General features: G+C 40.2%; 1 protein-coding gene across 3 annotated transcripts in view; it reads left to right on the top strand.

Moving 5' to 3' along the window:
- Positions 1-10,254: 10,254 nt before the first annotated feature.
- The window catches only part of b3gat1b (beta-1,3-glucuronyltransferase 1 (glucuronosyltransferase P) b), a 71,844-nt gene continuing 66,982 nt past the window's right edge, over positions 10,255-15,116 (top strand). For 2 of the 3 annotated variants that reach the window (XM_084941467.1, XM_084941469.1), the window contains exon 1: positions 10,256-10,853. The gene's annotated coding sequence lies outside the window, so the exon portion shown is untranslated. Of the gene's footprint in view, positions 10,854-15,116 lie in introns of all 3 variants that reach the window. The other variant, XM_084941470.1, reaches the window with a different exon arrangement.

Here is a 15,116-nt window from a genome sequence, read left to right as displayed (position 1 = left end):
TCTCAAAGAGATTGCTGTAGAATGCTGTAGAATAAGGTAATGATCAATTACAGTGTATTGGTAATATATCTGTATTATTAACTACATAGCATGTACTTGCAATCTTCAACCATCTGTCTGAGAGTGATTGCAGCCAGCCCGAAATGCACCTCAGCTGTTTGGTGACGCATTGCAGTCACCTGTGCAATTTCCTTGTGATTGAAAGTGGTGTGAAAGTTACAAAAATCAGTGCAATCATCAGACAACCATCAATTTTACCTTGATGCACGGTTGCCATGATATTTTTATTCTAGTATGACTGAGACATAATGCAGGTTTGTCATGGTAACAGGCTAATAGGTTATAGAACAACTGATCCCACTTATTTTACATCACACTAACAAAACATAAGAGATCATACTTTGTTTCACATTAAAACTACAAATTTACAAATGTTCTTTCTTAGAAGTAAACACACACTGAGGGACTATAACATCAAATTACTGTTTTTGGACACTAAATCCTGATATTACTCCAAAAGCTGTTTTGGGGACAGCCTACCTGTCTGGTTTATATCAAGTGCCCATCCAACCATTTAAGTGGGCAGCACTTGATTGGTAATAATAAAAAATCATGTTACATGGAGTACCATGTCTCCAATGTCAAAAAATGGTGTGAATGACTCTTTGAGCTGTAGTGTAATTTAAGAAATAAATCTTGCAAGAACATAGACAGCAATGCAAGGAGTCACATCTTACACTTAAACATGTCTATTTAAATTCCTTGGTAACCACATTTGCTCTTGTAGAAGACTTAAACTTGTGTAGATATAAAAGAAAATTGCTCATAAGCTCACAATAAATGGCAATTTCGGACAAAAATCATAAAAAATATGATGCAAAAAAGAAGAAGAAAAGAAACAAGTGCAAAAAACTCCACTTAAATTCAAACTCAGAATGGCTTATGGTTTACTTATCAAAAAATTCACTCATGACTTGCATAAGAAAAGTTTTGTTTTTTTAAAATATTGATTTGTTACCTAGGGCTTGATTCTTACACGATCCCAAAACTACAACACATCTACATGGACAAGACAGACACTGTTTCTTATTGAATAATGAAGCTAGGCCATTTGGTTCATTAATAATTTATCCTACAATAGAAAATAACCTTGGGCTTAGCCTTGGCTAAAAAGATGAAAGAAGAATGTCAGCTGGATTGTGGTTTTACTGCAGCAAACACAAGAGGCAGAGCCAAATGAAAATTTCTGCATTTGGCTTCTTTCTTTCTTTTTTTTTAACACCAATACCTTTTGAATATGTGTAATTACCACTCCAATTAAATTTCATCACTTTTGTGGAGCTCTGCTTTAAAGTTAAGCACCATTTTTCAACCAGAAAAAAAATTATGAGTGCCAGGAAACAGACTCAGATGAAACAGGTACACAGCATCCTGAAAAATAAAAGAACATTCACAGAGGTGTCATTTCTAACAAGACATAGACACCTTCCAGATAACTGTGAAACCGGTTGTGTAATTTAAAGCTCTTCAAATGAGAAATAAAGATCAGTGTTTCTGAAAGCTTGGCTGCAGGGGTTTTGCACATCCTAACGCAGCCTAATGTTATTTTAAGTGTAAAGCAACAGCCTGACAGAGACGTTGCAAAAACCTAAACTTTTTCCGGCGGTGCTTTAATTTGTAAGCTGTAGATGCTACGTAGTCTTAAACTAGACTTCAGTTTTTATCATTTAGCTTATTTTAGACCAACATGTTCAATTCTGAGATGCTTGAGCAAAGAAAAAATAGACACATTGCACATACTGCTGGGAGCAGAGGCTGTATAGCAACTATATTACTGTGCATGTCATTAATAGCTGTAGTAGAAAATAAACAGCATGCACACAAAAAGTAAAACAGTTTTATACCAACGAGACCCACAGTGACTCTGTTTTGCTCTGTTTTGCTTCCAAGTGTCTACTGTACCGTGGAAAAACTGCTCCTTTAATCACATCCTCGTTATTATGCAAAGAAAAGAGAAGTATGTTGGCACTGTAGGGATCAGCCAATAAATTCATGTCAACATCAGGTAAGCAATTAAACTACCAAGTTTATAACAAAAACACCACTTTGTCTGTTTGCTGTATGCAGCTTTAGCATTGTAGCTAAAGAGCCAGTTAGCCCAGTGTTTCAGAATGTGCAGCACTTTTACTGGAGCACCACCTTATATCTTAGCTGGGACTTTAGCAGCTTTGTATGAAGCACCCAACATAGGTGAATGGAAAAGTGTTATATTTTTGTGACAAGACAGATGTTAGATGATTAGATAATTAGGTGATAGTCCAATCAATCAATCAATCAATCAATCAATCAGTCAAGGCTTTATTCACCACGTGCAGGTTGCCCTGCAGTGAAATAGGACCCCCCCCCCCGACCTTACACACACAACACAGACATCACATGGGGATACAGGTCAGAGATCGGTAGCGTTACAGAAAAAAAACACTGAAATATACACTACAATGGGAAAGTACAAGAGAAAAAAAGAGACCTCTACTCATGCTGGGCTCCTGGGAGGACAGCATGAGAACAGGAAACAAAAAAACTCCTCTGCACAAAAAGCACATAAATGTCCACAGCACAACATTATGGAGCACGTGACAAGCCACAGGGTCAGGTGGGGGGTGAGGAGTAATCCGAAGCAAACACAGCAGCCATCCTGCCCAGCGCTACCATTCCAGCGCGGGCTCAGACCCGCCGTGTTCCCTAAGAGGAAGCAAGCATCGAAGGCGTTTGGAAAGGGAGGGGGGATGAGTGTGTACATATCAGTGTATATGTATGTGTTGGCGTGTCCAGAGTTCAGCTGAGACAGTGTCCTTTGCCCTGCCAGGCTAAATAAACAGTCTTCCAGCCAACCCAGGTGGCCTTGCATGGAATGGGAAGGAACAGTCTAAACACAGTCGTTATCAGTCCTATTGAATATGGATGGATTGTCATGGTTCTGGGTCCTTTTGACCCAGCATTTTGTGTTTCTTTTGTTTTTATGACTTGTTGTGTTATGATTTATTATTCGTTATTAATCTATTCTTATCTAGAATAATCTCGGGATTACCACTATGTTTACCGTTGTACATTTAGGCTCCCCTCATGTCTTTGCTCCCTATCTGTATTTGTATTTGTGTCTTGTTTCCCCTCCTTGTGGTTTATAATAATAATGGATTGGATTTATATAGCGCTTTTCAAGGCACCCAAAGCGCTTTACAATGCCACTATTCATTCACTCTCACATTCACACACTGGTGGAGGCAGCTACAGTGGTAGCCACAGCTGCCACTGACAGAAGCGAGGCTGCCATATCGCGCCATCAGCCCCTCTGGCCAACACCAGTAGGCAGTAGGGTAAAGTGTCTTGCCCAAGGACACAACGTCCAGGACAGAGAGATCGAACCAGCGACCTTCCGGTTACAGATGCGCTTCCCAACCCCCCTGAGCCACGGTCACCCCTTATCCATGTTTCCCCAGTCCACCATGTCTCGCTCTCATCTGCCTCTTCTTCACTCCTGCGTCATGCTCCCCAGTTTCCTGTTTTATTGTGTAGGTATTAGGAGCTGGTGTGTTTATGTGTGGCGTTCTTGGGCTTCTTTTTCTTTTTCGGCGCAGGTAGGCAGGGCTGTACTTTGCGGGATCCCCGGCACGCATCAGACGTCATCAGAGGGAGCGTTTTTAAAGAGCTGTGCGACGGACGTCTGGTGTCGGTGTATTGTCGCTTTCACAAGTAGAAACGTGTTTTGCATAAAGACTATCAAGACTGACGCTACATCTGCTAAGTATTCAGGATTCGTCTCCTTGCCTGTGTTTCCTTGCACTAGCCTGTCCCGCTACCCGCTCGCCTGCCTGTTGCTTTGGAGATTGTTTTCCCTGATCTAAAACAGAAATCTACCTTGCCTCTGCCTGTGGCTCCAGAAGATCACGGTCCACGTCTGTGTTTTCAGTGTGTCAAGTAAGCTCTCCAACTCTCCCTGTTGGCATACGTTTTGTGCTCGGCTTTCGGAGTCACCCCCTTAACTCTGTTTTGTCCTTCTTCCTTAGATCGCTCCTGTACGCCACCAATCCTCCGACACACCCTGGCTCTGTGTTTTGTTTTCTCCCCGTCCCACATGTACCCTGTCACTGTAAATAGCCCCAACCCTTGTAAATACCCCTATCACTGCAAATAAACAAAATTCACTGCAGCTTCCTGAGCCTCTGTGTGTTTCTGCAACTTGAGTCCACCCGTTAGAGTCACCTAACAGAATACTCCAACCACTCTTTGATAGGGATGGGTATCGTTTAGGTTTTATCCGATACCAGTACCAAACCGGTACTTTTGAAATGGTGCCGGTGCTTAAACGGTGCTCGAACCGGTGCTTAAAGAATGAAGAACACACACTTTGTCCAAAAACCTCTTATGTTTAGCTGTTTTTTTGTAAAACGATAACAATGTTAGCCTGTTCTGCAGCTATAGGGGATATATGGTATCACTCTTGGCTGGAAGCAGTGCTTAAACAATGGAAAAAACACAAACTTTATCCAAAAACCTCTCATGTTTAGCTGTTTTCCACTTTTTCTTTGGTCATTTTAGCCTTTTTGGCCAGGGTGAAGGGAGTATCTGCCATCAAACAAGAAGACAGCCGCATGTAACTACGACGGTGTTTGCTAGTTCACCTTACGTGCATTAATGTAATAACGTGGTGAGCCTACTCAACGTAAATTACACACGAACAACATTAAGCGACTCACGCAGAGAAGAACGGCTGCTGCTGCCATCATCATCCTCATCATTTCTGCTACACTGGCAGGGCTAGGGGCCAGGACTCTAATCTTCGGGTTCTTGGGGGATGTTGCTAACTCTGGGTCCGATTACAGGCAGCATTTCAGCATTTCCCTCATGCGTTTTCTGATGACACCTCCAAGATCTTGTGTGTGGGTTCTCAGTATCGAAGATCTTGCATATTATTGGTGCCCTCCATGATTGTGCTCTGAGTTGGGCCGAATTGTATCTCGCCCTCTATCTTCTCGAGACTGTCACCTATGTACAATTTGTTCAGGATTTTAAGGCCGTGTTTCCTCATCTCTGTGCACTGGCGAAGCTACGTGGCAGGTGCTCGGGCTCCAGCAGGGCAGTCAATCGGTAGCCGAGTTTTCCATCAATTTCCGCATTAAGTCGCTGGCTCAAGTCGCTGCCCACAGTCACTCACGAGACTGAACCTGTTTCATTAATACTTTCCAGTAATCATCGCAAGCTTCTCTGTTTTGTTTTGTTTTTCCTCCCCTGAGTTTCCCATCGTTTTAGGTTACCCATATTTGGAGTGCCATAATCCCCACATTAACTAGTCCACCCGCCATATTGAGAGTTGGAGTAGCCCCTGCTTGTCACACTGTTTACAGTCTGCCTTACTACCTCCACCTGTCTTCAGTTCTAAGCTGGCACCTGAGACTTTGGATCTTTTGTCCGTACCAGAGGTGATCTGGGGCCTGTTTTCAGTAAACACCACGTTCTCTCACTTCCCCCTCACCGTTGATATGACTGTTCCATTGAACCGTTACTTGGAGACCAGCTGCCTACCAGTCGGCCTCTCCAACCCTAAGAAGGCGGCCACGGACAGGTATATCAGTCGCTGGAGGCGGGCTTAATTCGCCTGTCCCCTTTGCCTTTGGTGTTTTTTTTCTTTGTAGGAAAGAAAGATTAATCTCTCAGGCTCTGTATTGACTATCGGGGTCTCAATGACATAACTGTGAAGAATAAATATCCCCTCCCACTGATCTCTTCTGCTATTGAACCTCTACAGGAAGCCATCATTTTCACAAAACTGGACCTTCGGAACGCATATCACCTGGTGTGCATACGCCAGGCAGATGAGTAGAAAATGGCCTTCAACACTCCGTGAGGACATTACGAACAGTGTTGGGCAAGTTACTTTGAAAAAGTAATTAATTACAGTTACTAGTTACTTCTTCAAAAAAGTAACTGAGTTAGTAACTGAGTTACAATATGCTAAAAGTAATTAATTACTTGAAAAGTAACTATTGCGTTACTTTAAAAATAACACTTAACCCTCTGGGGTCCACATTTTACCTTTAAAAACTATTTACTTTGTCTTGTTTGGTATCATTCTTTTCAGCACCACCTCACGCGTCTGAATTTACAGTTATGTTTTCATTTTGACATACTGTATTAACACAATTGATCTAAAATCAGACAAAAAACATAAAATCAGAGTAGAAAAAGTTATATTTTTACTGTAACAACCACAAACATGTTTAAAGAATCATATTTCGTAACTTTAAATGCAAAAATAAATTGTCAATTTTAAAATCCTATGCACAAGTTTTGCAAACAAAGTTATTTGCATCCATTTACCTTTTTACCTTGATTTTTTAAATAACCATTTCAAACTATTTACAGAACAATCAGCTGTTCTGCATTCAGTAAGATGCCACACAAATTATTTGTGCCACTCCAAAAACATAATTTCTGTCCACTATAAAGGAGAACATCACAGCCTGATACCTGCAGGTCTGACAGCAGCAGGTGTATCACTCCTGTTTCTAGACCAGCAGTCCCCAACCTTTTTTGCGCCACGGACTGGTTTATGCCCGACAATATTTTCACGGACCGGCCTTTAAGGTGTCGCGGATAAATACAACAAAATAAAACTAGTACCGGTACCGAAAAAAAGAAAATTTATTCATAACACACGTGAAAAGATGCAGGAAAACCGAGTAAACGATAAAAACGATAACAAAATAACGCTGAAAACCGATAAAAACGCTGAAAACCATACATTTCACACCTGAGCCTCAACTCTCGCGGCCCGGTACCAAACGACTCACGGACCGGTACCGGTCCGTGAGCCTCAACTCTCGCGGCCCGGTACCAAACGACTCACGGACCGGTACCGGTCCGAGGCCCGGGGGTTGGGGACCGCTGTTCTAGACAGTGATCATGATTACCGTCCGCGGGAGCGCGCAGCTGCTTAAAGCTGTAGCGTCCAGATTACTTACAGCTACTTCCGTGCAACTGATATAAGATGCGGTAAGCTGAACACAGCTTCAATCGTCTGTTTGTTGAAAAATAGTAACGGACCGCATTTCCTTGTTAGTAACTGTAACGGCGTTGTAACGATAGGAATAGTAATTAGTTAGATTACTCGTTACTGAAAAAGTAACGCCATTAGTAATGCCGTTACTTGTAACGCCGTTATTCCCATCACTGATTACGAATACCTGGTAATGCCTTTCGGTCTGACTAATGTACCATCAGTGTTTTATGCTTCGACTAATGATGTGTTACAGGACTTTTTGAATAATTTTGTGTACTTGTATCTGGATGATATTCTCATTTTTTCCAGATCTTTTGATAAAAATTTGCAGCAGGTGCACAGTGTGTTGCAGCGGCTTTTAGAAAACAAACTTACAGTCATTGGTAATGGCCCATGTGAAAAACGTCACTCCCCGGTAACATAAAAAGGTTTGCTAATCATAATTACCTATAATGATCATTTCCTAACTCAAACCAAGTCATTTTTGACTAATTAGCTGTGCAGCCCAAACCAAAGTGCAACTGGATCCAAAACTTGAATGAATCCTTTGCAAAACGCTTTGTCGCTTACCTGCATCTCAGTAACAACTCATGATGCTCATTAGAGTAGTGTGAACTAAATCAATAATAGTGAAGTAAAGTAAAACATCAAAACAATAAACTGGTGTTAAAACAACTGAAAATGAATGAGGTGATGACAGTGGTTTTCTGAGCTACTATTAACTTAAAATAATTTTATTGCTGCAGGAAACCAGATTAGACTCTGACTAGAATGTGACTTTAGCAAAACGTTAACCTTTTTATGGATAGCTTAATTAGCACTAAATAAGAGCCTATCCACTCTCTCACACAGTTATAATAAAGACATTTTTAGAGCTATATCATAATAAATTAAGCAGCAGTGCTCACACAACAGATTTTAAATGAGGATTTATGAATGAAATGAAAGAGTGGAATCACAGGCTGCTAACAGCTAATTAAATTTTACTTAAATGGACTGCTAACGGCAGAATAGTTTACTTCATCTCAACACAGAGGTGGTATTTGTCTCAATATAGACAGGAAAAAAGTGATATAGACTCAAAACGAGGACATTCTGTTCGTGTGTGAGGTATTTCAATCAAAGCGATCCCTGAGTAAACCGCACCTTTAACTTAAATCTGTTTCTTATTCCGCTGCTCATTTCCCTACACAAAGACCTGAGAATCATCCTCAGAATACCAATGGAGAGGGAGGGAAGTGATTTGTTTGCTGGTTTGGGAAAGCCTCGCTTCAAGGCTCTTTGTGAGGGATGAATTAACACACATTGTGGGCTGCCCATTGAGACATGCAGAGACAAAATACCCGGCCTTTCAGCAAGGCTGAGCCTTTTTTCCCCCTGCAACTTCCTTTTCCTTGTTCTCTCTCCAATGCAGCCCCTCTTACCACCATTGCTCCAGTTTGTGCAAGCTGTTGTCCGGTAACAGTGGCAAGGTGGGTTTTGCTTTTAGTGAGGGACTAGAATTAGCAATGCAATGATTGTACCGTACTTACAGTAACACAGAAAAAAAAATAATGCATATTGAAACAATAATAATGATGTGTATCATCTCCCAACAAGCAGATGAGTGCTTCAGCGATTCATGTGTATGTCTTACCTTAATGAAGCTAGCCTAGCTTTATCACATTGAGCATTTATTTCCCTTTATTTGAAATACTTTCATGTTCCCAGTTTTTTAATGCATTAGCTGAAGGAAGGAGATTACTGTGCAGGGGTTTGCCCTAAATATTGCCTACACCCCTCTGGAGACCAACTTCCAGGAGATCTGGAAGTCTGTCAAAATGCTTACAGAGTCCCGAGGCGCTTTGACCTACTTGTTCTTCTTGCAAGGCAAACTGTAGAGACACAGACACACTGAAAATATTCCACAATTGTAAAGCCATCCTTCACCACCACCAGCTCTCACTCTAAAACGAGCAATATGATATTATTCTGAGCTAGCGTGAACACAACACGCTGTACGCACTCAAACCTTCCTCTCTGAACACAACTAGTATTTTGCTTTTTTTCCCCTTTAAGAGTGAGATTAAAAAACTGTTAGACATATATTTACTAGTGAGTAGGTGAGGTGAGTTATTATTTAAAATAACTTTAACATGATATTCTGACTGTGTTTGGCCCGCTACAAACTGTAATCAAATATTTAAAATATTTAATATTGAAAAATCCAGAGCAGTCACTTGTTTTAGCCAGTGGCCACAGGCTGACTTTTATATAATACTTTTCTTTCATTGTAAACAATGGTTTGACAACTAGAGGCCTCACAGCTGAAAAAAATAGCAATTAGGTTTTTAGCTCCACACAACCAACGTCGGTAAACGACTGCAGCTTTTCTTCTTTGCTTTGCAAGACAAGTGAAGTTGATCACGTTTAGTCTTACTTACGAATCTCTGTGACTGGGGACAAACTTTAAAGTTCAACATTCAAAGTATGAAATGCCACAGCTGTTGCACTGTCCAGGCTCATTTTGATGAAACTAGATGGATGATGCCTGTGCTGCTTTAAAAAGAAAATACACAACCAGACAGAGCACAAATAACAACTACTCGTGACATTTTATTTTGGAAACTAAGCAACAGCCTTGTTGGACGTGTGTTGTCATAATAGATGGAAAAGACAATCATTTAGGTTCTCATAGATGTTTAAATGCTTCTAGTCAGAAGTGTGTGTATGTGGCGTCAGAGTGGAAATATTTCACAACGTGACTGATGGCTTCAGGAGAGTTATTTCACCTCATCGCTTCCAGACTGGAGCGCATGTCTTCCTTAAAGCAACATTGTTTTCTTGCATTTAATAAATATACATGACTGAGTGAACTAAAGTGCACACAGCTGTAGACTTACAACTGTCGAAGTGAGCCTCTGGAATTTTCATATTGTTTTTCAATTACTGAGGTGTCACATGATTCACAGCCACAATCCATTATTTAGTAAAGGTTAGATTCAAGTTTAGTGGCTAAGCATTTCTTCTAAATGTCACACCTTTCAAAAAGAGGAAAAGTAGCACTTAAGGGTTCCTGAGAGGTGATCCTTCACTGTCAAAAAATGTAATTGTGTCCAAGGTAATTTTATGCTTCTTTAAATCAGCAGCTCCTCATTGTGTGCACCTTAGATCTCGAAGACACGGGAGGCTCTCTTGTTCTCCTCTTCTTGTACGAAGTCGGCTGTTCATCCCTCTCTGATACATGCCAGTAGCTGTTTGTCTCAGAGAGGATGGTCCTTCCCTCAAAAGCAGAGATTCTCCTTCAGTTTCATATAAATACTCTCTCACAGATGGCTTGCTTCAAGTCGTGTCTGCCTCTCTCTCACGTACACCCTCTTGCTGGAATAAGACAATTACTTGCACTCATAATTACAGCAAGACAAGAGGAAGCTGAGCTGTTGCTTTGAGGGGAAAGGCAGGGGATAAAAAGGTGAATAAGAGAGGAGACAGTGACAGAGAGAGGAACGGGAGGAGAGTAGACCAGAGGGAGGGCGGGATGATAATGCCAAATAAGCTGCCCTCTCTTCTTCCACGTCTCAGTCTGTGAGCGCTGGAGCACGCCATGAGCTCTGGCAGCGCTCTCCCGACATGTACACCTGTAAGCTCTATTCATTCATTCAGGGATGCAGCATTTGTGTATGAACGGCAGTGACTGCAGAGAAAGAGTGTTTGAAATCTGCTTTGGCGAGATCGTTTGAGCTTGGAAGCAGAAGCAGTGCAGGAGAAGGCAACACGCAGAGAAGTGGATGCTGAGCAGCTCCGGTCTGCAATTAAGGTTTGAACCCTTTTTATTTTTTCTCCTTTGAGTCATCCGTCTTTTCAAATATGTAGGATCAACAGATAAGACACGCTTTCTGCATGTTTATAGGTTTTTCACGCCGTGTCAGTGCTTATTGAACTATAGACTAAAGTGTAATAGAGATCATCTTGACAAATCCTCCGGTGCTCTGAATAGCTCAAATACAGAGAACTTTTGAGGATCACAGGTGTGTCAGTTAGGAGTTAATGGGGTCAATGTTTTATACTTTTACGGATCATCAAATCTGTTTTGATTCTGAAATAAAGAGTGACACCGAATGATTCGTGTCTTGTGATACAGTCTGTCATCTTTGACTGCACAGTACTGCTGATATCTATGTCTGTGAATTAGACTTTGGAAGATATTCAAGGAGTCTTAGCTGCCAACTTGTCTTTCTCAAAATACTGGCACTGCTGAATATGCAGTATAACGCTTAAGCATCTTTTACCGTTTCACAAAGCCTTGCAGTATTTTAGATGCACTATTATAAAACCATATTGCCATCGTTATAATAGATGTACTATTATAAAACTATATTGCCATCAACTGTGTCTTAACCACTGGCATGAACAGCACAGTAAAAGCAATAAAGATAAATAAAGAAAACTGCACTAAAAATGTAAATCAAACTGAAAAAAAATGATATCATCAGAGTTAATTAAGATGTTTTATTCAAGTCAGTGTTTCAGTTTTGCTCATTTGCAGGTTTGAAACTTTCAGTTTTGCGACATTAAAGATTAAGTTGGCTTTAATGGTTTCAAGTATCACCAATAATTTATCAAATGACGGAGCAAATTATTAGCGTACTGATTACTACTTGAGGAAAACTTGTTGTAAAAAGTTACAGATACCTTTAACAGTACATTATTATCTTTATTGTAACCAGCAGCACATTTAGAAATAAGTTATTTTACGGGCGACAAACACTGAGCATGACACATGAAAGAAACACAGACTGATTAGGTAATACGGTAAAAACATATGAACTAGTGCTGTCAACGTTAATCTCATTAAAATGACGTTAATGCCATAACTGCTTTAACGCGGCAAATCTCCATTAGCGAGTTATCGTGTTAAAACAAGCTAACCCCGCTAACGCTTTGACGCCGTGCAGCTCCACGCACGGGCGGTTATGGCGTTAATGTCATTTTGACCAGATTAACGGTGACAGCACTAACATGAACATAATATACAGGAAAATCCAAAGAATTTATATTAAATTTATAATTATTAAATTTATAATTATTAAAATATTTATAATAAATATTTTAATAATTGTAATAATAATTCTTTTTAAAAACACAGAGGTGTGAATAATCGCTGTACTGGCGACTTGAACAAATTTCCACACTGAATGTGCCAAGTGATACAAGTGGACAGTGTAACATTGAGGGATGATGAATATGAATGAATATAAAGATTTTTGTAATAACATATAGATGTTAATCATCGCTGTATGTGTGACGATGTTCTTGCAAACTATGATTCAACCTTTTAAGTAGGAGATTGGGTGCATGTATACATACATACACTACTATCATCACACTAAGATTTGTAGCGATGTTCAATAATTTACCTTGCCATTTGTGCTTCACCTCCTGTTGACGAACAAATGAGTCTTGTTGAAAAATCTTCACTGGAATTAAGCCATATCGCGCCATCGGCCCCTCTGGCCATCACCAGTAGGCGAAGTGTCTTGCCCAAGGACACAACGACTGAGACTGTTCGAGCCGGGGCTCGAACCGGCAACCTTCTGGTTATAAGATGAACTGCCAACTCTTTGAGCCACGATTGCCCCAATGGAATGACATTTCACTTTGAAATCCTCCTGAACTATGAGTTTGCATCAACTTGTGTTAGATCGGTATAAAGCAGAATTAAGGGTAGTTCTGATGGATAGGCCATTCAGAGGGTAAATCATTACCCTTTGAACCACTATTGGAGGCTTGCTTTTTTTCTGCACGCTCTGCTACTCTATTGATGTACATTACAAAAAAAAGTGCCTTTGAGTCAGATTGTTTTTACCCACTTGAAAGCTGGTTCAGATCACAGACAAATTCTCACACGAAGTAGAGGGAATAGTGCATGAGCAGATCAATACACAGAGCAGTTCCTCGCCAAACCAGCACTATCACGCTATGAAGCAGGATGCCAGGTCCTCTGAAGTTTACTCTGAACTGTACTCTCTCATGTCAGATACACTGTAAAAAAAAAGTGTAGACAATAGAGTGCTAACTGAGTGAGAGTTTTGTGTGCGATGACTACGAAGCAAGAGCACAGATCTATAGAATTTTGGACAATGACACTCTTTGCAAAATCAAACAGTCACAAAGTGAATGTTGAGCTCAGAGGCTGAAGAAAAATCCTGCACTCAAGAATACTTTGAAGGACTATTGTCAAGGTCTACATCAAAATGGTGCATTCATGAATGGATATACAAACGGTTACGACAAGGTGTAAAGTGCAGCTATTTTCACTCTTAGCCATCGGAAAGCGAGTTATGAAACACTTTATTGGACAGAGGAAATAATATAACCTGTAAAACATGGTGGAGGCAGTGTTATGGCATCAGCATATGTGGCTGCATACAGCAGCGTAGTGGAAGTGGGTCAGCGAAGTAGCAATGAAGATTATTTTATCAGTGGTGGGTCCAAATTTATTGAGATGTGTGCTTGCTGTTGTTTTATGTTTTGCTGTTTCTTCTTAGTTTATCATTTCCTTCAGAGGCTTTGCCTTTTCCAGGCCACCATTCTGACATAAGGTCAATTACTTCTTCACAATTTGTTGACAGCTTTAGTTAATAAGGTTAAAAAGGTTTTGTCTCAACTTCATCATGTACTTTTCTGTATAATTAAATGCTCTCAAAATAGGGCTTCCCCATAGTTCTTGTAGAGTATGAACCTGATCACTGCTGAAACTGTGAACTACAGTTTGTGAGGGCACGATTTCAAAAAGCAAACACTGTACCTGGTTGTCCTTTTGTGAACAATTGTAGGTGTAAATTTGTTATTATTTACTATATCAAAATAACTTTTTTTGCATTTTATTTTGGAGAAAAAAGTTATGGGGAGTCAAATCTGGAAAGTGGTGTGAGCACTGAGATTTAATTGTATTAAGGCCCAAACATGCCAGAGTTCATGTCATTTTCACTGGAAACTTTTCCTCTGAATCTTTAAGGATGTTACAGGATAATTTATTGTTGACAGCTGGATGACAGCATGTTGACTGAGAGTTCTGTGAGTGAGAATGTGACTGTCAAAAAAACACTTTTTTGTTTTTGTTTTGTAAATTGCAGGCTGTGCCCTAAAAACCTTCTCCTTGGCCCTTGAGTTGTAGCTGGCTAGCTTTCTGGAAGTGGCTAGTTATTTTAGTTAGGTTGCTAAAGTACCCGATTTCTCTTAAAACCGTCAACCTACGAAAATAACTTTGTGTTATGGTAAGAAAAAAGAAGCAAAACTTGAAGATATTTGAAATTTAAATACATTATTGTAAAAAACAAACAAACATTTCCACTGGTGTTAGGATGGAGGAAGGAGCTGAGTTTGCATATTCTGACTACAAATGGCAACCACCAATTGCATACTTAGTGCTGGAGACAGAGTATGGTTCAGGTAACATACTGACAAGCTAGATAGCCCTCACTTCCTCCAGAACAATGCAAACCTACAAACCCGACTGACTACGCTAGCAGCAGCCAGAAAGCTTTGTAATTCAATTCAATGCATTTTATGTTAGACTTGGACGATACAAGAGAAATGCATTTCTTTTGTACTACACTCAAATTTGTGCAGCATTCTCCGTTTGTACTGAAACTAAAGTGTTCAGCCCGACTGTGACTCAGTCTTACCAAATGCCAAGAAGATACAGAACATCATACTGCTGATTCATGATGAGCTAACGAGCTTCACACATGGGAAGACAGAAAATGGGACTTTTCCTGAACGTGAGCAAATGTCTTACTATAGCTGACTATTTCTTTTCTTATTTTATTTTTACATGCTCTTTGTGGGATGATTTTATAATATGACTGCATTATATTGATAACAATACATGGCTGGAGACAGGGAGAGTCCTGAGACAAACAGCTTGCCACTAAAGTTGTGAGGTCTTATGGTAAAACTGCACCCACTTTACCTGCTAAATAGAAACAAAGCAATATTTTAATCTAGGCTGTACAAATGGTATTGCAGTGTCTGATACATTTCATACAGGACATGCTGGTGCTGTTTGGCTAGTATT

This window comes from Perissodus microlepis, chromosome 10 (assembly GCF_051167445.1).
Source record: "Perissodus microlepis isolate ML-2025 ecotype Zambia chromosome 10, ASM5116744v1, whole genome shotgun sequence".
NCBI classification, from domain to species: Eukaryota; Metazoa; Chordata; class Actinopteri; order Cichliformes; family Cichlidae; genus Perissodus; species Perissodus microlepis.
Note: the sequence above shows the minus strand (reverse complement) of the source record. Positions and strands in the feature narration are given on the sequence as shown.